This window comes from Halichoerus grypus, chromosome 7 (assembly GCF_964656455.1).
Source record: "Halichoerus grypus chromosome 7, mHalGry1.hap1.1, whole genome shotgun sequence".
Lineage (NCBI taxonomy): Eukaryota > Metazoa > Chordata > Mammalia > Carnivora > Phocidae > Halichoerus > Halichoerus grypus.
This window is the reverse complement of record NC_135718.1, coordinates 119,214,916-119,236,818: the sequence shown is the minus strand read 5'-3', so window position 1 is coordinate 119,236,818 and position 21,903 is coordinate 119,214,916. Positions and strand designations below refer to the sequence as shown.

The window sequence follows — 21,903 nt, the reverse complement described above, 5'->3', positions numbered from 1 at the left end:
TGACTGAGTGGCAGAGCTAAGATTTGAAGCCAGACTTGATGGACTCCAGACCTATTGGTCATGCTCTAATCACTGTCATGTTCCCCAGAATGAGTCCCACCAAATCAGGAGGGCCGGACTCCAGTCCCAGCCCGGCCTCTAAGAAGCTGACCACCTTGAATGGTCTCCAAGATTCTCCCAGCTCTGACATCCCAGGCCTGTGTGTTTGGGGTGGGGCCCTGGAGAGAACATGGGGAATGTTCTGTTATCCAGAGCCTTCCAGATGCAGAGGCTCCTTTCCTCACTAGTCCCCACAAATCACTGGTCTTCTCCATCACCCAACTGAGCCTTCTGAAGATGACTACTCCTTACAATACTTCTACAATGTAAGAAGTATTGTACCCATTTTACAGATGAAGAAACTGAGGTTCAGAGGAATGAAGTGACTTGTTTAAGTTCTCACGACATGGTCAGTGGTAGAGAGAGGATTGCACTCCAATCTGACTCCAGAGGCAGAGCTCTTAATTTCTGCCACATGTGGTCACTGGGGTTGAGCAGAAACTCCAGGGACTCACGGGGCTGAAAGTTTGTTTCAGTACCAAGGCATACCCACTCCCAGTGAGATCCTTCCACTTTGCCTGAATCCAGCAGGGATTCCATTCTCCTGCCAGAAGCCCAGCCCTTGGGTCCATTGAGGCTCAAGACCTTCCTGGATCATGCCAGCCCGTTAAGAATGTGGCATGTGGGGGAGCCTCTGGCTGGAAAATCAAAAGAAGGAACAACGGCTGCTCAGGGGCTCTGTGGGCCGGCCATCTTCACCCCCAGAGCCCAAACATATCCCACATGGAGCTAAGAGAAGCAGAAGCCTCAGTGACCAGGGCAGTGGGCTCAATTGTTAAGGGGGCCACACGGTGCCCTCGGACTTAGGGCAACTTCCTCCCTGCTGGCCCGTGTGCCGGTTGGAGCCAAGCTCCTGACAAAGGCTCCAAGGCCACGTCCAGTATCCTCACAGTGGACGAGAACATCTTCACCCACAGGGACAGAAGCCACCCATGCCCACAGTGTGCACTGGGGTCGGCTCTGTGGAGTCCCCGAGAGGCCCACGTGCAGAGACCACACTGTGTGCTCGTGCACACTCACAGGTGCACGCACAATCATGGGGTGGGGTCAAGGGAGGAAGACAAAGGCTGAAAGCCATTGGTCTGGTAAACCAGAGAGGATTCTCTCTCTAGGGAATTGGGGAAAACACCCCGGGAGCCCAATGCTAGACCTGGAAACCTGATCTCTCTGTCCCATCAACTATTGCCTCAGGAGAGCATCATGCTTAACTCAAAGGGACCCTTGTAGAGAGTGCAGGGCCCGGAAGGCCGGAGAGCCAGCCCTCTTCCACACTCATACCCACCACATACACACCCCATTCCCACACCACACATGCACAGCACACACTCATGTCCACCCAGGCTCACATCCTCACATCCTCGTTCACTTGCTGTCATGCACACACATCACATGCACTGACACACACGTTCACACTCACACACTCACACTTGCTTCTCACACACACCACACGCTTATACACGCACGTTCACTCAGACTGAGCACAAGGCAGCTGTCTAGAGCCTCAGCAGGAACTTGTCCCTTGCTGTTTCCAAGAGTGAGGAGGAAGTAGGGTTCTGCCCCTCCTGCCCCTGGGGCTCAGGTCGTGCTGGACCCCACTGCAGTCCCCAGTGTGGTCAAGGCTGTGTGGGATGGCTGGGCAGGGGGATGGGGGGAGGAGACGGAGCTCGGGAGGGGAAAAGCTGACCTCTTAGGGGGTATGAAAAACATGCAAATGGAAAGAAATCCCAACCCACTCCTCTTTTCTTGAAGACAGTTTTCTTTCTCTTTCCATCACAAGGACTGAGGGTCTGGGTCTTTGGGGAGCATCTCCTCATCTCCACTGTGGTCCTGGCTGCCCACACACCTAGCCGTGAGCCTGGTGGAATGCTTTCCAGCCTGATGAGCCAGAGACCCAAATTCTCCAGGCGTTTTGCAAACAGACCCCACTAAACTTTTCAACGAGCCCCAGGAAACCTAGCCACCTGCCCTCCTGGGGCCTCCCAAGAGCATCCCATAAAGGGCTTGGTAACCTTTGTTACAGCCGGGCCTCCGGGTCCCAGCCTCTACCCTGGGCAACTCATGCACCCCAGCACCCCATCTCTTTCCTGGCATGCCCCTTGGCTCGGGCCACACTGCCCAGGCTCAGCAGCCTTGGTCCTACAAACGGAACCCCTAGGTCTTAACCTGTCCCTGGATGCTCACAGGGCCGGAGTCCTAGCCTTGAATGCCCCCACATCTGGGCCTGCACACTCTCCTGTCCTCCCATTGTTCCTGTCTGCCTGCACTGTTGCCAAGAGCAGCCCTGGGACTTGGGAGGGGAGGCTTCTGCTCAGCAGGCTCACTTGGCCCTCAGATTCCTCCCAGCAGTCGGTGGTTTCCTGCTGCCCTTTCATATATCCTAGAGGAAGAAGGCCCCTCTTCTGGATTCCTGGCCTGGGCTCCCAGCCTCACAGAACTCGTAGCCCACCACTCCAGCCCAGCCCCACGGCCCACGAGCGTGGAGAGAAGGCTGATGGCTTCTCAGAGAAAAGCCATCCCCACTACCTGGGGAGCAAAGGGCAGAACCTATGCTCTGACAGGGGAGGGCAGGAAAATGGGGAATTCCAATGTTACTTGTCATTGGCCGCCGACTTCACAGCTGAGTTTGGCTCCGTGACCGCACCTGGCAGGATGCCCCAGGACGCCTGGGCCTCCTTCCCCGGGCTGACCACAGCCCCAGCTCAGAACAGTCAGGGTCCAGGCCCTGGCCCGCATGGTAACACGTGTTTTTCTCTCTTTAACCCTGAAGCTCATTAGAAGCAACTCCTCGCACCCTAGAGCCTCCCTTTACCTGCCCTCCTCTTCCCTCCTCACTCCCTGGGCCTGACCGGCTAGGCCCTTTGTTAATGAGACTCGGCATTTCTTTGATCCGGGTTTTAACGAGCACAACCCTCCCCAGCTGGCGCCTGGGCTGCTCCTCCCCCGGGGTGGGTGCTTGCTGGAGGACGGAGGCTCAAGGCAGTTTTCGTCTCTGCTTGTCCCCAGGGTCTCAGACCCTCAGTGGGATTCCATGACACTCTGGGAGTCAGCAATGCGTCCCCTCGGGCCTATGCCCACCATGCTAGGCCGTGCTACTCATTCATTCCTTCAACCAACACCTCCCTACTGAACACCTGCTTAAGGAAGGAGAAGCCTAGTGTGGAGGCCAGGCCTGGAGCAGAGGTTAAAGTCAGTGGAAACACAGAGTGGGTGCAGGCAAGGCAGGCAGACTCATGCTGCTCACGCCTGGAAAAATGTCAAATGCTTTCGTCTTTCAGACTGTAGCAAGCTCCTGGAACTGGTAAGGAGGGCACCATATCTTGTTCTGTTTTTTACATTTTGGGAGCCCAGTGCTAAGTCTAATACAGAAGGTTTCCTGAAGAAAGGATTAAGGGCCGAATGAATGAATGCATGCCTGAACAAAGGAGCTGAGATCCTGGAGCCCTGGCCCACTGCCCTCTGCAAGGAGGGGTCCAACTCTCCAGAGAGCGGGGAGAGGCAGGGAGGCAGCAGAGAGCCCCTGGCCACGGCCTCCCTGCCCCAGCCTCCTAAGGAAGAGGCTTATAAAGCTGTAGGTTTTCAGGCGTTAGGAGGCAGAAGGCTGGATGCTCAGAAATGGCAGGTGAAAGTGAGAGTTTGTAGCTGCTGGTGAGAGAAGAGGCGATGTGGGGTTTATTCAGAAAGTGAGTGGATGGCCCAGCGGGCTCGGTGAGGTGGCGGCGGACTTGGAGTTGCTCTGATTTTCATGCCTCTGCAAAACCTTCCAGAGGAATGCCGTTTGGTTTTGGTCTCCCCCATCCTTCCAGAGGCCCCGTGGAACATCTCAACATCATTCTCATGTGTGTGGTGTGTGTGTGTGTGTGTGTGTGTGTAAATATATCAACAATAACAAGGATGCCTGGGTGGCTCAGTCAGTTAAGCGTCTGCCTTCGGCTCAGGTCATGATCCCAGGGTCCTGGGATCGAGTCCCATGTCGGGCTCCCTGCTCAGAGAGGAGTCTGCTTCTCCCTCTGCCTGGCACTCCCCCTCCTTGTGCTCTCTCTCTCTGACAAATAAATAAAATCTTAAAAAAAAAATAACAAAATTTAGCTTCATTCAACCAAGATGTATCAAACTTTTACCAAGGACCTCCTTGGGATAAATATATAAAATGTGAGCCCCTGGGCGCCTGGGTGGCTCAGTGGGTTAAGCGACTGCCTTCGGCTCAGGTCATGATCCTGGAGTCCCAGGATCGAGTCCCACATCGGGCTCCCTGCTCAGCGGGGGGGTCTGCTTCTCCCTCTGACCCTCTTCCCTCTGGTGCTGTCTCTCATTCTCTCTCTCTCAAATAAATTTAAAAAAAAATTTAAAAAAATCTTTAAAATGTGAGCTCCTGATCACAGCCTAGTGGGGCTGGCAGACAAGAGACCAAATGGCAAGCACAGTGTGGAAGATGCAAACACAGGATGGCCCAATGCTTAGGGACTCTGCTATATCCTGACTCCGTCTCAGTCTATTGTCTATTGTCTATTGTCTCCGTCTATTGTCTATTGTGAAATGGCAAGCTCCAAGAGGGCAGGCACTTATCCTCATATTCCCACCCCCAGGCCTCACAGTAAGACACAGGGCAGGGGCTCAGTGCAAGGAACTGGAATGAATGATTGCTGAATGGGAGCTGACTTCCAAGAACAGAAAAGCCAGGAAGTCGAAAAATCAAGATAAGAAACCAGAACAACTGGCCTCAAAGGAGATGGCGCTAATTCAGGGAACTCTAAGATAATTCTAATTTGTAACTTCCGGAGTGATCTGAGAAGATATAGATTGCGTCTGTAAACCAAAAATAGGTTGATGTGGAAAAGGAACAATGAAAGAGGAAGAACGAGGAAAGAGGAAATTAAAACCATGATTGCTAAAATAAAATATTGATATAAGGGCTAGAAGAAAAAGATGAACCAATGTTCCCGAATATAAGCCAAAAAGAAATAGAGACAGAGAATCAGTCTAAGAATCCAAAGAGCCAAGAGAGAAACTAAAGAGGAAGAAATTATTAAAGAACTAAGAGAAGAAAGTTTCCCCAAACTGAAAAAAAGATTCAAACCTTCTAGTTTGGAAGGGCCCACAGGATGAATGGGTGGGAAAAATAATCCACATCCATGGACACAGCTTCATGAAATTCCCTGGGGACCTCATATGCAAATGTAAATGATATTTTGACCACAGGCCTTCCCGAACTCCCACCTACCATATTTCTTAGGGTGGGCAGGGCCCTGAGCTGGGTCCAGCCCCGTCTACCTGAGGGCAGGAGCACTCTTGTGAAGACAGTATCCTTCCCCCCGGCTTGCTTTTTTGAAGGGCACTAAAAGCAAATAGTCTACGGCTTGCTGACATATTTATATTTCTACGGCTTGCTGACATATTTATATTTCTACGGTTGTCCCCCCACACCGAGTAGTTTTATATGACCTTTCTCTGAGAGGTTTAAAAGCACGGACTATGGAGCCACCCTGTCTGGGTTTGAATCCCATGTCCGCCTTTTACTAGCTTGGGCGAGTTACTTAACCTCTCTGTGCCCCAGTTTTCTCATCTATAAAATGGGACTGAAAATAGAACCTACCGCGGAGGGCTGCTGTGAAGATTCAACCATTAACATGCATGAAACGGCCCTAATAGCACCTGTTCTAAGAACAAACACTAGGCAAGTGCCTGCTACTATTATTTAAAGACATAAAGGTAACCAATGGAAGAACGGCAAGATATCGTCAAAATGATCAAGTCGGGGCGCGGGTGGCAGGGAGCGGAGGTGCTAGAGATGAGCTGGATTCCTAGTCCTTCAAGCCGGGGCGTCAGGGGACACCGGGGATGAGAATCAATGCATGCCCGTTTAAGCTTCCCCTCTGGGCTATGGAACTAAAACCAGAAATTGTTGCAGACCCTTCTCTCTGGGGGTAAGACCAAAGGTGACAGGTAGTTTCTCCTTCCAGGCCCCCGGTGCTGTTCGATTTTTCCATACATATATATTACTTTTATACAAATAAGGAGTCTTATGGTTTTAAACAAGTAGCTAGGGCCACTGGTGTGCTGGAGGGAGCCCTGAGAGCCTGCTGCGTATCCATGGGCCGTGGCAGAGAGGTATTTACATCCTAGGAATCAGCAAATGCTCTAAGCCAGAGCCTTTTACTCAGAGAGTTGGTTTATCAGCACAACACCAGATAAGCCAGTTATCCCTGTGGTGACTTTTAACTCTTGTGATACCTCCTGCTCAAAACTCCAAAGGTCGAAAGCATGGGGAGCCCCTCTCATGGTCTCTGTTCATCCTGAGAAATAAGTGGAAGTAAAATTTTACCTTTCTGCTCTCTTCAGGGTGCCTCTGGTCTGCCCGATATTGCAGTCCAGGCAAGGGATTATCCAAGTGACGGTGCCCTCCTGATATGGTGACGGAGATGTGAACCCTGAGTGCCAGGTATGCATTTATCCACATCTATGATGTGCCAGGCACTAGGCCCAGTGAACCCTAGTCCCAGCTACAAGCCCCTTAGGGCTGCCTCTTCCTTCATCAATAGAGCAAAGGCTCTAGAAACTTGGTGGCGGCTGGAGAGTCCTTTTAGAACAATGGTTTTCAGACCTAAAGGGGTATCAGAGCTACCTGGAGGACTTATTAAACACAGATGCTGGGCCCACTCTTGGAGTTTCTGATTCAGTGGAAGTTGTTGATGGGTCAGAAAATTTGCATTTCTATCAAGTTCTCAGGTACTGGGATGCTGATGGTTCCAACCGGTGATTCTCCAGGGGAGGAATGAACAATGAGAGAAGGTTTGCATTTCCACCCTTGAGATAATTTACCTAATTAAAGTCTTCTGGCTCAATTACTGTCCTTGGCCAGTGAAAGGGTTGGCTAAGACCAGTTCCTTGGTGTAGAAGCAAACATACTTGTGAAAATGCACACATATTTGCATTTACTCATGGGCAACTCCAGATTTCAGTGGCACAGACCGTCCCTCCAGGTCTTTAACATGGTGGTTAAGTTTGTGAGGTCTGCAGTTTTGAAGCCCCAACTTCAGACCTGGCTCTGCCACTTGCCAGTTGGACCCTGGGTGAATTACCCACTTCTCAGGGCTGTCATTTCTTCAACTGTCCATTGGGGCTAATAATAGTATGGAGTCTACAGGATTGTTCTGGGGGCACAGGCTACATGGAATGATGCATGAGAAGTGCTCAGTGCACAGTACCTACCTAACACTTGGAGGCCATTATCAGCCTTGAGGAAGATAACACTATCATTGTTACTGACTTGTGTTTCTAACTAAATACTTGTATTAGAGGTGGTTTTGCATTGGGGGGTGTAGGGTGTTTGTTTTTAGTGTACACTCTGTGTTCCTTATCAGACCAGCATCTGGGGGCTGGGACAGTCACCTTTCTTTTCTATATCTTTTAACAGTGCTCTGTTCCGGGGGGTTTCTCAATCCAGCGCATGAGACGGAATGCCAGGGATAGTCTGAGGACTCAGCTGTTCCAGCTCTATGCTGGAAATGCAGAAAGAGTTAAGAATTCCAGGGGAGGTCTCTGGCTCAGAAATTTCCTTTCTCTGAAATAGGTATTAAAAAAAAAAAAAAAAGAGGATAGGAGAAATTTAGTACGTGTTTATATGTGCATTTTTTATTATCGACTCCCACTCATCACATATACTATTAGAAAAGGGTTTAAAAGGTATGTGTTGTAAATTCCATGTGTAAATTCCATGTGGCACTGTCTCTCCAGTGCCAAGCCCCCTACTGACACTTAGTAAGGATTTGCTGAATAGTGTGAATGAATATTGATCCAAGGGAAGAGGCTGGATACAGAAGCCTGGGAAAGAAAAAAAGAAAACTGTGAATACTTGAAACTGGATTTCTCTAGCTGGCAATGAGGTGGCCCTGGGAGAAAGGGCTAATCAGCAGCCAAGGGTAATGGCCTGGGTGCTGCCATTTGCCACCAGGTGGTCTAATCGTAAGCTAAGTCGGGACCTACCCAACGAAATCATCATGGCTGCCAAGGGCCCAAGGCCCTGTGGCTCTTAAGCAGCCTAATCACTTCTCCTTCCCTCAAATGCTGTTTCTGTCTCTGCTCCTGCTGGTTCCTGGACCTAGGGTTGCCACATTTAGCAAATCAAAATTCAGGATGTCCAGGTAAGTTTCAATTTCAGATAAATAACAAACACTTTTTTGTCTAAGTGTGTCTTACGCAATATTTGGGACATGTGCTAAAAAATGTTACTGTTTATCTGAAGTTTAACTGGATGTTTTGTATTTTTTCTGGCAGCTCTCCCTGGGCCCAGAGTGCCCTCCTTGGCTTGTCCACTTGGGGAACTTCCCACCCTTGAAGGCCCAGTCCACATGTCACTTCTTAGAAGCTTTCTCTGATGCTGAAATTCGGTGTTCCAGCGCTGTGGGCCATCTCACACCTGACTCTCACATGCAGGTGGGCCATGTCCCTCCTCTGCCCCCCACTGTGTCCCCTGCTTGTGGGGGGGAGCCTGTCATCGAACACCCCCCCCACACCTGGGCTGCCCAGGACATAAAAGGATAGGTGTTGAGGGAAGGGGTGGGAAGAAGGCAGAAATACAGACAGAGGATCAAGAGAAGAGAGCAAGTCTCTGACTTTGTATGTCTCTGACTGGCTGTCACATTAGAACTTTATTTCCTTACCCAGTTTTTTTTTGTTAATTCTGTGAATGGTAAAAAAGAGAAGATTATTTCCTAAAAACCAGCAGCAACTGTGCTTCTGAGCTACTCATCATTCAAGATTCTCCTTATTGGCATTCTCTACCCTACAGATGATCTGAATCCCCTGAGTGACTTGCCTCAGCAGAAGCACACGCAATGGGAGCAGGAAGGAGGGCCAAGGACCTAGCTCTCAAGTGATTTGGTCATAAGAGAATTTGGGTCCTTAGTGGAGCCGCTGAAAAGCAGGGCAGCAGGTACCGGGGCTCGCTGGCCTTTGTCAGGCTGCAGGGATTCCTGGGATATATTCCTACAGAGAGACGGGGCCGCGGGCACCCTCCCTGCCCCACCCTGCCTCGCCCGTGAGTCATCACCTCCAGAACAGGACAACTGGTATCTCTGCTGGGGGGCCCGTGGGTGGGGACGCTGCCACCTTATCTCCACAGCCCTTGCGCCACTTAAGGCATCCACAACAAATGTGGTGGAAGAAGCCCCTTGGTAACCAAGCGCCCCTCCTTCCCCATTGGGCAACTCCTGGAAGGAGCAGTGGCCGGACTTCCCAGCCAGAGGCAGGCCACAGGGCCCTTTCAGTGCCTGCCCAGCATCCCTGAGGTGGCCCTCCTCAGCTTCTGGAAGGACCGAGGAGCCTGAGGGAGGCCATCGAGAGGCAGTGGGGAGTTGGGAGGGAGACGAAATGATCTTGCTGGCCCAGAGCCAGAGAAGTCCCGGGAAGGTCTTTGGGGCAGGCCTGGCTGGGCTGGGCTGGAGGGGGAGTGAAGAGAGGAGGGAGGGAGGTGGGCCTGGCTGGGCTGGGCCGGAGGGGGAGTGAAGAGAGGAGGGAGGGCGAGAGGTGAGGTGGGGGACTCTGTGTTGTAATTACACACCTGACTTCCCCAGCGGTGCCAAGGGTGTGAGGCTGTGTTTTGGGAGCTCCTATAATTATATTTCGAGTGGAAATACTACTACTACTACTACTAATAAAAATAATAACAATTCCCTTGTGCCTGTTGCCACTAGGCTAGGGCCGTTCAAAGGGTGAAAGGAGAGAAAGCGGTGCGCCTTCTTCTAGACCAGCTATCACTCCCAGAGTTATTCCTCAGCACGGTGGGGCCAGTGATTCTCCCTAGGCTTCCCTCACTCTGGCAGAGGTGGGAACCCAGGGGAATAGCTGAGCTCAGCTGTCGGCCTGAGACTCGCTGTCAGGATCCCGAGGAGGGGAGGCTGGCCTCAGGGAAGGGACGCGTGGGCCTCGCTCGAGCCTTCCACACCCTCCTGGGCAGCCCCCCGACCGCAGCGGGCTGGGCTCATGGCCCCTGTCTGTGGCTCCACGAGCTGGGGGACCCCGCCTCCCCCGTGCCAGCCGTGGGTCCCACCCAACCACCCGACAGTTTGCAGCTACCGAGAAGAGAAACAGAGGAGGCTAAGGAGAGATGGGAGGGAGAGCGGGGGCTCCCAGATGCTCGCCCTGATGCACCGCTGCCCGGCCTTCCCCGGGGCTGGGAGGAGGCAGCCCAGGAGCCTGGGCCTTGCTGCCACTCGAGAGGACAAGTGACTCACAGTTGTAAAATGGAAATCAGTGTCAAATCCTCCACCTTTGGTCATCCCCCGTGGCCAAGGCTCCTCGTAACTGAACTGTCCCCACTGGGGAAGGGACAGGATGGATTACTAGGTGAGAGGTGATGCCTGCACCTCGGGCCTTGGGATGACAGCAATAAAAGCTCCAGGATGGAGAGCATGAAACGGATGCCTGGCACTGAGCCCTTTCCTATGTGATCTCATGCATCTTTACAACAACCTATAACATAAGCACTAATATTAGACCCACTTTAATGATGAGGAGAGTGAGGCTTAGGGCGGTCAATAACTTGCCCCAAGTCCCACGGCTGGCAGGAGCCCAGAGCTGACTGGCTTTGAGTCCACCCTCTGCGTGTCTGTACTGCGTCCCCTTCTGAGGACCCTCAACCGAGGGGCTCTGTGGTTCCTGGACCCTCGTGGGAGCAGATTCATTCTCGAAGCACTTGGATGATGCTCCCAAGGGTAGCAGGCAGGGGGAGGGGAGCTCTTGGCCAGAGGTGGGATCCGTGTTCCCCTTCCATGCTGTGTGACGCTAGGAGCTTACCCAAAGCTCCAAGCCCAGGTTTCCTCGCCTGGCAAACTAACCTGGTGATTTAAGTGTCTTGGAGGTGCGGGTGGGACAGAGGAGCTGGTGGGTATCATCCAGCGTCAGGTACGGGCAGTCAGTTCTACTCTTCAGCAGGGCATTCTACGGTTCAGCCTCAGTTTCCTTGTTTGAAAACAAGAGGAATGATTTCCAACACCTTCATTGCCTCTACCTCTTCAGGCTCATCCCTCACTCCCATCCTTCCCCCCCCCCACCCCCGCCCAGGCTGGGGAGGAGGGGAAGGTGGCCATGTGAAGGCCACTGAGGTTCCCCAGCTGAGCTCATTGGTGATTTTTTACTTTGACCTTGAGAGGAATGAGCACTGGGGACAGTGGGCCTGTGGCCAGAGGAGGGCCGAACAACAGTTTATAGCTTTGTTTTATGGGAAGAAGCCACAGTGCCCAGTCCCTGGAGAGTGTCCAGTGACCTAATAACTGGGGAATGGACACTAGGAACATTTTTGGCTTCAGGGGAAAAGCATAATTTGGAGGTTTCTATGTGAACCTCCTGCAGAAACAATGGTGCCCAAATGTTTACCTCTAGGACCACACCCTCTCCCAAACTCCACACATTCCCCACGCCCCAACCAGGTCTTGGTGGCAGGGCTGCCACCAAGCTGTGCATCTGACCTTCACATACCTCTGGGGGGTGGATGTGGGAGCACTATGGTGGACACTCTGCCACCCCCCAGCCAGCCCTGGGCTGCAGAGCCCACAGAGTGAGGCCCACCGGACTGGGGTGGGAAGGCTGCAGGTAGGGGGTGAGCTGAGAGGAGCTGCTCCAGGCTGCCTCAGGGTTAAAGTGGCCAGAGCGCTTCCAGCCGCCTGCCCTCTGTCCCACACTGGCCAGTAGAGAGTGGTAGGCTGCCCATTCCTCCTCCTGTGGGATTCCCCTCAGCAGGGGTCGAAACACAAGCCTCCACTTACCTTCTGGCTCAGGGTCCTTGCCACAACCCTTCGTGGAAGGCAACCCGCCAAGAGGAGGGCCTGGAAGCCAGCGGAAAGGGAAGCCAGGTCGAGGGTGACCTCAGCAGGCTGGCGTAGTGTGGCCCTTGGCAGAACGAGGCTGGAGGGTGCTGGGCTTAACCACGGCTCCCGGGGCTACACATCCACACGTTGGTATGGGTTACGGCCTGGCGCCAGCCAGGGAGGGAGATAGAGTGCGGCAGGCTTTCAGGATTCCCATCTCGGGGAGGGAGGCCCATCCTCTTCCTCGTTGCCCAAAGGCCCTGAAGCTGGGGCACCAGGAGGTATGAAGGAAGCAGAGGTCTCAGCAGGGGATGGAAAGGGCTGGAAAGGGCTCTGTCCTGGGCACTTAGAGACAAGCCAAGACAAGTAGCAGAGTTTTCAGAATTCTGTAGTTCCGCCACATCTGCAGGAATGTCAGGACAGAAGTGATGCGATGCCTAATAGCATAGTAGCTATAGAGAACCAGAAATTAGTTTTCACTGGGGTTCGGGGGACTTCATGAGCCTGATGGAGAACTCGGGGAGGTTATGCACAGGCTTCTGGTCTCATTTGCCTTTCATAAGCCTGCTCAAGATCAGTCATCGGGCTTCAGAAAACCTCAGATCATGAAGAACATGCCCACCCCCATGCCTGTCCCCACTTCAGCCATGATGGGAACTCCAGAGTCTTCTGCGGTAGAATACAAATGTGCTTGGCGTCCGAAGGCCCGAGTTTGAGTGAATGGCATCATGACTTGCTTGCTGTGTATCCTTGGGAAAGTTACTTAACCTTTCTGGGCCTTCATCTCCTCCACTGTAAAGTGAGAACAATAGTTACTGCACAGGGTTATTATAGAAATGAAGTGAAAAAAATGTTCTCGAAAGGGTCCAAACATACAGGGAAGCGTTTGTCCCCTTCTTCCTTCAGCAGTGTCGACAGTAGACACAGCCGTGTAACTTGCACACGTATACATGTCTTTTATTATGTTATTGCGGAAGCCCCTAGTTGCCTTAAGACCTATTTGGAGCAACGCACCCCCAAACCACTCATTCCCCACTTCTACCCTCTGCTACAGCCTGGACTCAGTTTGTCATCTGGCCTTGTGAAAAACCAAAGGAACACAAAAGCCCCATCCGAGGACTCACCCCCCATGACCACCCCACCAGCCCAGCAGTCAGTACCCCCTACACGGGTGGGGATGCCTTGGAGGGGGCAGGGACTGGAAAGAGAAAGGAGAGCCTTGAATTTTCACCCATACCCTGAGCAAAGTCAAGGTAGTGAGGAGGATGGCAGGTTTGGGAAGAACAGAGAAAATCGCTGACCTCAGAAGAGAGCTCAGGTTGAGGCTTAGGAGCCTCTGGGTCTGCATGGCTAAGTCCTGGGCCTCAAAGTTCAGGCCAAAGAACCAGAGCCCCCTTATTATAAGAGAGGGAGGGGTCACTGAATGTTGCTGAAGAGAGAAATGATAATACTTGGAACAACAATGATGGCAGCTGATGCCCACTGTATACGGGGCAGTGTGCCAAGCCCTTTAATGCATTGTCCCGTTTGACCCTCAAAATAATCTTGTGAATTCGAGATTATCATCTTCATTTTACACATGAAGAAACAAGGACTCAGAGAAGTTAAGAACTTGCCCGAAGACACATAGTGAAGAATGGGCAGAGCCAGGATTTGAACCCTGACTGTCTATCTCAACAGGCTAGGCCTAAGAGCAGGAAGACATCCACAGGTGATCGGCCAGGGCCCAAGGGACATGGGGAAAACACTGATCCAACCGTGTGACTGATTCCAAGGTGTGGAGCGCTTAGCTCAGTGCCTGGTACCTACCTGCAAAGGCCTCCAGAAATGTTCGCTGAATGCTTGAATCCATGAACAAATGAATTAGCGATGCCTAATAGCATAGTAGCTATAGAGAACCAGAAATTAGTTTTCAGTGGGGTTTGGGGGACTTCATGAGCCTGATGGAGAACTCGGGGAGGTTAATGAAGGGGGCTGGCACTTTGGAGAGAGGTCACCCCCGGAGGGAGAGAGAGAAGTGAGTCTCTGCCTCGAAGAGAGTCATGAGAATGGGTAAAATCCTAAGGCAGAGAGACAGAGGGTTTCTGAGCAGGAAAGGAACTTCGAGGCTTTCCTATGGTTAGGTGGACTGTAGCAGAAAGAGAACAAGAGGAGAGGCAGAGAAAGGAGGAGGAGAAAGTGTCCCTGGTTGTCACACTTGAGAACAGAGACAGGCTTGGGAGCACAAGAGGCCTTCCCAAAGCTCCCACCTCCTCATTTCCCAGAGACCTTGCCCCCCTACCCCCCACATCTGAGATGAAGCGCTGGGGTTCCTAGCTAACGCACCGGAGCCCCCCCCACCCACCGAGGATGGGGCTCCGGACATTCTCCTTCCTCGTCTCTATCATTATTTCCCCCTCTCTGCAGGATCACACTCCTATCTTAAATTTTTTTTTTTTTTAGCTTAAACTCCTCTTGATCTCACTTCTCCATCCAGCTGCCACCATAACTTTCCCCCTTTATAGCAGAACTCCTGCCCACAGGAAATGAAAACAAAGGTCTAAATAACAACTTGTACACAAATGTCCGTGGCAGCATCATTCATAATAGGTGGAATCAGCCCACTGTCCGTCCACGGATGAGTGGATACACAAAATGTGGAATATTATTCAGCCGTGAAGAGGCAGGAAGTGCTGATACCTGCTACCACAGGGATGAACCTTGAAGGCATGATGCCAAGTGCAAGAAGCCAGCCACAGAAGAAGACTACATATTGCGTGACTCCACTGATATGAAATGTCCAGAATAGGGGCACCTATAGGGACAGAAAGTAGATTGGTGTTTACTTAAGGAAGCATGGATGAGGGGTTAACAGCTAGAGGGGAAGGAGTTTTGGAGAGGAGGGTGTTGAAAGGTTTTAAAGTTAGATTATGGTGATGGTTGCACAATCTTGTGAAGCTATCAAAAACCACTGAACTGTACACTTTTTTTTTTTAAGATTTTATTTATTTATTTGACACACAGAGAGAGAGAGCACAAGCAGGGGGAGCAGTAAAGGCAGAGGGAGAAGCAGACCTCCTGCTGACTAGGAAGCCTGACGCGGGGCTCCATCCCAGGACCCCGGGATCATGACCTGAGCCAAAGGCAGATGCTTAACCGACTAAGCCACCCAGGCGCCCCTGAACTGTACACTTTAAATGGGTGAATTTTATGCCATGAGAACTATATCACAATAAAGCTGTTAAAAAAAAAAAAAAAAAAACCCTCACTTGTTGTCTGCACTCACTGTCTCCAGGACTTCTCCCGTTCTCCCTTGATCCCAGTCTAGTCAGGCTTTCGTCCACTACTGGCTGAAACTGCTGTTGTGAGGCTCACCAGAAACTTCCATGTAGCTCAATGCAGTGGTCACCTCTTCCGCTTGTCTTCCTCATCAGCGGTATTCGACATAGCTTGTTTCCTCACTCTTCCCAGAAAGACTTTCCTTCCCTGGCTTCCAGAAAAGCAGGTGTCCTGGGCTCCTCTTACCTCAGTGCAGGCCCCTTTTCCCTTTCCTTGGCTGGTTCCTCCTCATCCTGCGAATGTCTGGCTGTCGGGCCCACACTCACCCCTCAGCACGTCAGAATTTTAGAACACCATCTCTACACTGATGACTTTAGGATCTCCCTGAACTCCACACTGGCTTGACATCCCCAACTGGACATCTAGTGGGCATCTCAAACTGCCATGTCCAAGGATGTGGAGGAACCAGAACCCTCATCCCCTCTGGGCAGAGGGGGGAATGTAAAATGATGGAGCTGCTGTGAAGAATAGCAGGGCGGTTCCTCAAAATAGAGTTTCCAACAGAACCCAGCAATTCCACTCCTAGGTACAACCCAAGAGAAATGAAAAATAATGTCTACACAAAAACTTGGACATGAAGGTGTTACCAAAAACTATAGTATCAAAATTCATGAGTTATTTACTTTTGAAAATCAATTTGAGTAAAATCAAGGTCATGCATAAAATAGTACCGCCTTTCTTTCTTTTTTTTTATTAACATATAATGTATTATTTGTTTCAGGGGTACAGGTCTGTGATTCATCAGTCTTACACAATACCCAGCGCTCACCACAACACATACCCTCCCCAATGTCTATCACCCAGCCACCCCATCCCTCCCATCCCCTTCCACTCCAGCAACCCTCAGTTTGTTTCCTGAGATTAAGAGTCTCTTATGGTTTGTCTCCCTCTCTGGTTTCATCTTGTTTCATTTTTTCCTCTCGTCCGCTATGATCCTGTCTTGTTTCTCAAATTCCACATATCAGTGAGATCATATGATACTTGTCTTTCTCTGATTGACTTATTTTGCTCAGCATAATACCCTCTAGTTTCATTCACGTCGTTGCAAATGGGAAGATTTCATTTTTTGATGGCTGCATAATATTCCATTGTATATATATATACCACATCTTCTTTATCCATTCATCTGTCGATGGACATCTAGGCTCTTTCTATAGTTTGGCTATTGTGGACATTGTTGCTATAAACACTGGGGTGCACGTGCCCCTTTGGATCACTACTTTTGTATCATTGGGGTAAATACCCAGTAGTGTGATTGCTGGGTCGTAGGGTGGCTCTATTTTCAACTTTTTGAGGAACTTCCATACTGTTTTCCAGAGTGGCTGCACCAGCTTGCATTCCCACCAACAGTGTAGGAGAGTTCCCCTTTCTCCGCATCCCCGCCAACATGTGTCGTTTCCTGACTTGTTAATTTTAGCCATTCTGGCTGGTGTGAGGTGGTATCTCATTGAGGTTTTGATTTGGATTTCCCTGATGCCAAGCAATGTTGAACACTTTTTCATGTGTCTGTTGGCCATTTGGATATCTTCTTTGCAGAAATGTCTGTTCTTGTCTTCTGCCCATTTCTTGATTGGATTCTTTGTTCTTTGGGTGTTGAGTTTGATAAGTTCTTTTTTTTTTTTTTAAGATTTTATTTATTTATTTGACAGAGAGAGAGAGACAGCGAGAAAGGGAACACAAGCAGGGGGAGTGGGAGAGGGAGAAGCAGGCTTCCCGCTGAGCAGAGAGCCTGATGCGGGGCTCCATCCCAGGACACTGGGATCATGACCCGAGCCGAAGGCAGACGCTTAACGACTGAGCCACCCAGGTGCCCCGAGTTTGATAAGTTCTTTATAGATTTTGGATACTAGCCCTTTACCTGATATGTCATTTGCAAATATCTCCTCCCATTCTGTCGGTTGTCTTTTGGTTTTGTTGACTGTCTCCTTTGGCACCGCCTTTCTTGTGTCCCAATATGCATAGGCGACTAGGGCTTGTTTCCGTCCTCTGGGCTGGGACTTGCTCTAAGCATGTGTTTGCTTCGGGAAGTGAGACCCATTGACAAAAATTGCAAAGGAGATGGGATCTGAGAAAGGACGCCTGGATTCGCTCTCAATTCTGCTTCCATCTAGAGGTGCCCTGCCTCCCTCATTGGAGCAGAACTTGCTCTCAGAGTCTTCTCAAAGATGGTGAGGCCTGAGGGAAGGGGCAGGCCTCTTCCATCAGATTGGGAGCGTCTCTGGGGTAAGACACCATGTGTCTGCATCATGCTGGGAGCGTGCCGAGGGCAAACCAGAAACTTTCTTCCTCAGTATTCACCCCCTGTGCCCCCACCCTCCCGTGGTTCCCTCCACAGGGCCAACAGCACGGCCACCCCTTCCAGAGGTTACGGATAGACGGAAGAGCTGGTGGCCACAAGAAGATGCTGCCAGCGGAGTCTTGTGCCAATATAGGTATTGGCAGCCAAGGTGCTCCCAGGCCACGCCCAGTGCGGTGGGGATTGTGGGTTTTGCCATCCCAAGCTGAATCTTCTGTGGTTTCCCCCAAGAAACCGCAGGCTGTGTTGCTGTCCTGAGATTTTCCCCTCCTGCTGCATCGTCTCTGGTCAGAGCGGGTGGGGGGTGAGGGGTCCCCTGCAGCCCCTCTATCCCTCCCCCGCAGGTGGAACCATGGGTCCTGGCCTCCGAGGAGGACAGCGAGGGTTGGCAGCGATCCCGGGCCTGGGGTCCCAGGCCCACGCCCGTCTCTGCAGCAGGGCAAGCGGGACGGTCTCTGCTGGCGGCTCAGCCACAGCCCCAACAGCTCAGATCTCTCCGCAGGGGGAAAGCAGCCAAAGCCACAGGCCTGCGCTTGGCTGGAGAACACGCAGGGCTGGCAGCACGCTTGCTAAGCTCTGGCTGTTCCCCTCGCTTCCTCCTTGCGAAGTTTCCAGGGAAAACTATCTGGGGGACAGGCTCCCCAGCCCGTGTCGTCACACAGAAATGGCTTCTTTTCTCAGCCATTCTCAAGTTCATGTTTCAGCTCTGCCACTTCCCGTGTGTGACGTTAGCTTTGCCAGGCCGCAGCTGTCATCCGTGAATTGGGGATAACAATATCTACTTGCAAGGATTAACTAAGAGGATGCCTATAAGCCAGCCCCTAGCAGTACCTGGTAGACAGGACGCACTCCCTACATTGTTCTTTTACTGTGGTTGTTGCTGTCCCTTTCTGCTGTGCTTCTGGAAGCTTCGTGTTGGGCTGGCTACAACGCAAGTCTATAGGATCTGTGCAAACACAGGGTATGTTTGAGGCCCGCTTTATCATAGGACCTCAAAAAGACAGAGCTGTCAGCTGCGAGAGGCCTCACTGTAATCCAGCCCCACAACCCTCCCCGTGGGCGTGACCATACTTATCAGATCTCTTCAGGTCAGGGGGTAGTTACCTTGTATCTACCCTGCACCTTCCAGTAAGACGCCTCACCTCTCCCGAGACCCAGGAGATGCAGGCTTTCCTCAGAACCCACACTCCTGCCTTGGAAAGATGACGAGCTGCGTCTGCTTTCCTTTTTTTCAAGGCAATCAAAGATTTGAAATGCCATATTTTATTTGATTTAGGGACGGGCTGCAGCTTGGCGGTTTAGAGCAATGCTGTGCAATAGAACTTTCTGTGTTGATGAAACGTTTTCTATGTTTGCTGCCCAGTATGGAAACCACTAGTCACGGGTGTTCTTTGGGCACTTGAGATGCAGCCCGTGTGACCAAGGCACGGAATTTTAAATTTTATTTAATTGTAATTAATTTAAATATAAGTAACCACGTGGAGCCAGTGGCTATGGTATTGGATGGCACAAGTTTATTTATTTATTTATTTATTTTAAAGATTTTATTTATTTATTTGAGAGAGAGAGTGAGAGAGAGAAAGAGCACAAGAGGGGGGAGCGGAAGAGGGAGAAGCAGACTCCCTGCTGAGCAGGTAGCCCGATGCGGGACTCGATCCCGGGACTCCAGGATCATGACCTGAGCCGAAGGCAGTCGCTTAACCAACTGAGCCACCCAGGCGCCCTGGATGGCACAAGTTTAGAGCATAGCCCCTGAGCTGGGCAGATCTGTGGCAGGCTGGGCATGATATTTACCTTTCCTGAACTTTTTTTCTCTCTTCTGTGTAATGGGGATCATAATGCACCTGGCTCATAGGACTGATTGGAGGATTAAGTAAGTAAATGAATAGAAAGCACTTAGCACAGTAAGCACGCAATGAATACTAGCTATTATCATTATTCTTTACAATCTCTAAGCTTCGGGGGCCTTAGTCATTTGGTCATCAAATATTTGAACACTTACAATGTGCCAGGCACCATTCTAAGCACTGGAGAGACAAAAATGAATCTTAAAGACCCTGCCCTCCCGAGAAGTCTCCATCTGATGGAGGGAAACTGACAAGTAATCAATCAAGGGCTGCCAGGCAGGAAGAGTAGCAGGTCTGGTGTGGCAGGGTCCCAGAGGAGACCTCCAAAATAGTCTCAGGTGGGGAGGAGGAGGTCAGGAAGGCTTCCTGGAGTAGGCAGTGTTGCTTTCTCGACATTTACTGACCCAGCTTGATCGCCTAGCTCCAAAACCCACCACCACTTGACCTTGTCTCTGTACCTTTCTGTTTTAGTTTCATTTCCTGCTGTAACATTTTGCCACAAACTTAGTGGTTTAAAATAACACATTATTATCTTGCTGTTCTGAAGATCAGAAGTCTGAAATGGCTTTCATTGGGCTAAAATCAAGGAGTCAGCAGGGCCACATCCTTCTGGAGGCTGTAGGGGAGAATCTGTTTCCTTATCTTTTCCAGCTTCTTAGAGGCTGCCTTTGTGCCTTGGCTCATGGCCCTTCTTCCAAGTTCAAGGCCATAGCGTCTTCCAGTCTCTTCTCTCTCTGTTTTTCTCTGCTTCTGTCACCATCTCTCACTCTTGTCTCCTGCCTCTCTCCTATAAAGACCTTGTCATTACATTAAACCCACCTGGATAATCCAGGATCATCTACCATCCTTTTTGCCACGTAAAGTAACACATCCACAGGTTCTAGAGATTAGGACATGGACGGACATCCTTTTCTGTTTGTTTAACAACTTTAGTGACATACAATTCTCAGAGCATACAGTTCACCTGTTTAAAGTGCGCAATTCACTGTTTTGTTTTGTTTTTTTAGTATATTCACACAGTTGTACCACCATCGCCACAGTGAATTCTGGGACATTTTGTCACCTAAAGAAGAAACTTCAAGGGCACCTGGGTGGCTCAGTTGAGCGTCTGCCTTTGGCTCAGGTCCTGATCTCTGGGTCCTGGGATTGAGCCCTGCATTGGGCTCCCTGCTCAGTGGGGAGCCTGCCTTTCCTTCTCCCTCCACTTGTGCTCTCTCTCTCTCAAATGAATAAATAAAATCTTAAAAAAAAAAAAAAGAAGAAGAACCCTCATACCCTTTAGCTCTCATTCCTCTATATTCCCACACACCTGCCCCCTACCCTAAGCAACTGTTAATCTACTTTCTGTCTCTCGAGATTTCCCTATTCTGGATATTTCATATCAATGGTATTCATACGGTATGTGGTCTCTTGTTTCTAACTTTCACTGAACATAATGGTTTCAAAGTTTATCCATGTTGTAGCAGGTGTCAGTACTTTGTTCCTTTGTATTTGCTAAACTCTATTCCATTGTATGGATAGACCACATTTTGTTTATCCATTCATCCACTGATGGGCGTTTAGGTTGTTTCCATCTTGGGCTATTATGAATAATGCTGCTATAAACATTTGTTTGCAAGTTTCTGTGTGGACATCTGTTTTCATTTCTCTTGGATGTACGCCTAGGAGTGGAATTGCTGTGTTGGGTATGGACATCTGTGGGGACCATTTCCTCTGTCTATCACACTCTTACTTCAAGATCTTGAAAGACTGATCTTGGAGACCAGCCTGTGAACTCATTCACTTGGGTCTGGAGAGCAACTACTGCTGCACAAGGAGGCAAATTCGTAGGACGGCACAGGGCAGCAGGTAGGAGAGGCGGTGCCAGCGACCCCATGGTAGGGATCAGCCACTGCGGCCCTGCACACCCTCTAAAATGTTCACAAGCCAGCCAGCTGTGTTTCATCTTTCCCTAGGACTCAGAGATGAATCTTTCCACAAACCTCTCCTCCTCCTGGAGCCGGTCTGAGTGGGTTCCTGTTTCTCACGTAAGACACTAATAATATCACAAGGTGGTTTGAGGATTTGGTGAAGCCTCAATGAGGAAACTCATATGAAAGAGGTGAAGTACTTTAGGAATGAAGGTGGGAGGGAGACCCAGGTGGAGCTCAAGCTCTGTTGAACAGGATCCAAGCCTGGGAAGGACTCTGGCAGTGTTAGACCCAGCAGAATGGATGTGGTAGGTGCTGGGCCCCTCAGAAGGAGACAGGAGCAGCTCAGGGGAGAGCCCTGGGGTGGGGGGTGGGGCGGCAGTGGGAGGAGGGGCTGGTGGCCAACGGTGCAAAGGGGACTTGTTGGGGACATATATGAGGCATCTCTGGTATTCTCAGGGGTGGTCATGGGAACCCTAGAGAGCCAGGGGTGTGGCCAGGCAGGGGGGAGGGGCTAGAGTCACAGAAGGCTTACAGTGCAGTGCCCTACCTTCCAAGCAGCAATTTGACACCCTCTCACTCGGATTTCCCACTGAAGAGAGCAGAGTGCCTGGCAGGCTGCCTCCTGCAGG

General features: G+C 50.8%; 1 long non-coding RNA gene across 3 annotated transcripts in view; it reads left to right on the top strand.

Moving 5' to 3' along the window:
• Positions 1-21,358, top strand: part of LOC144382498 (uncharacterized) — a 119,489-nt gene extending 98,131 nt beyond the window's left edge. The window contains exons 2-4 of one of the 3 annotated variants that reach the window (XR_013449498.1): positions 6,436-6,535; positions 8,371-8,529; positions 21,317-21,358. This is a non-coding gene — a long non-coding RNA (uncharacterized LOC144382498). Of the gene's footprint in view, positions 1-6,435; positions 6,536-7,510; positions 7,667-8,370; positions 9,467-21,316 lie in introns of those variants that run through there. The other 2 variants (XR_013449499.1, XR_013449497.1) reach the window with 2 other exon arrangements.
• The last annotated feature ends 545 nt before the right edge of the window (positions 21,359-21,903 follow it).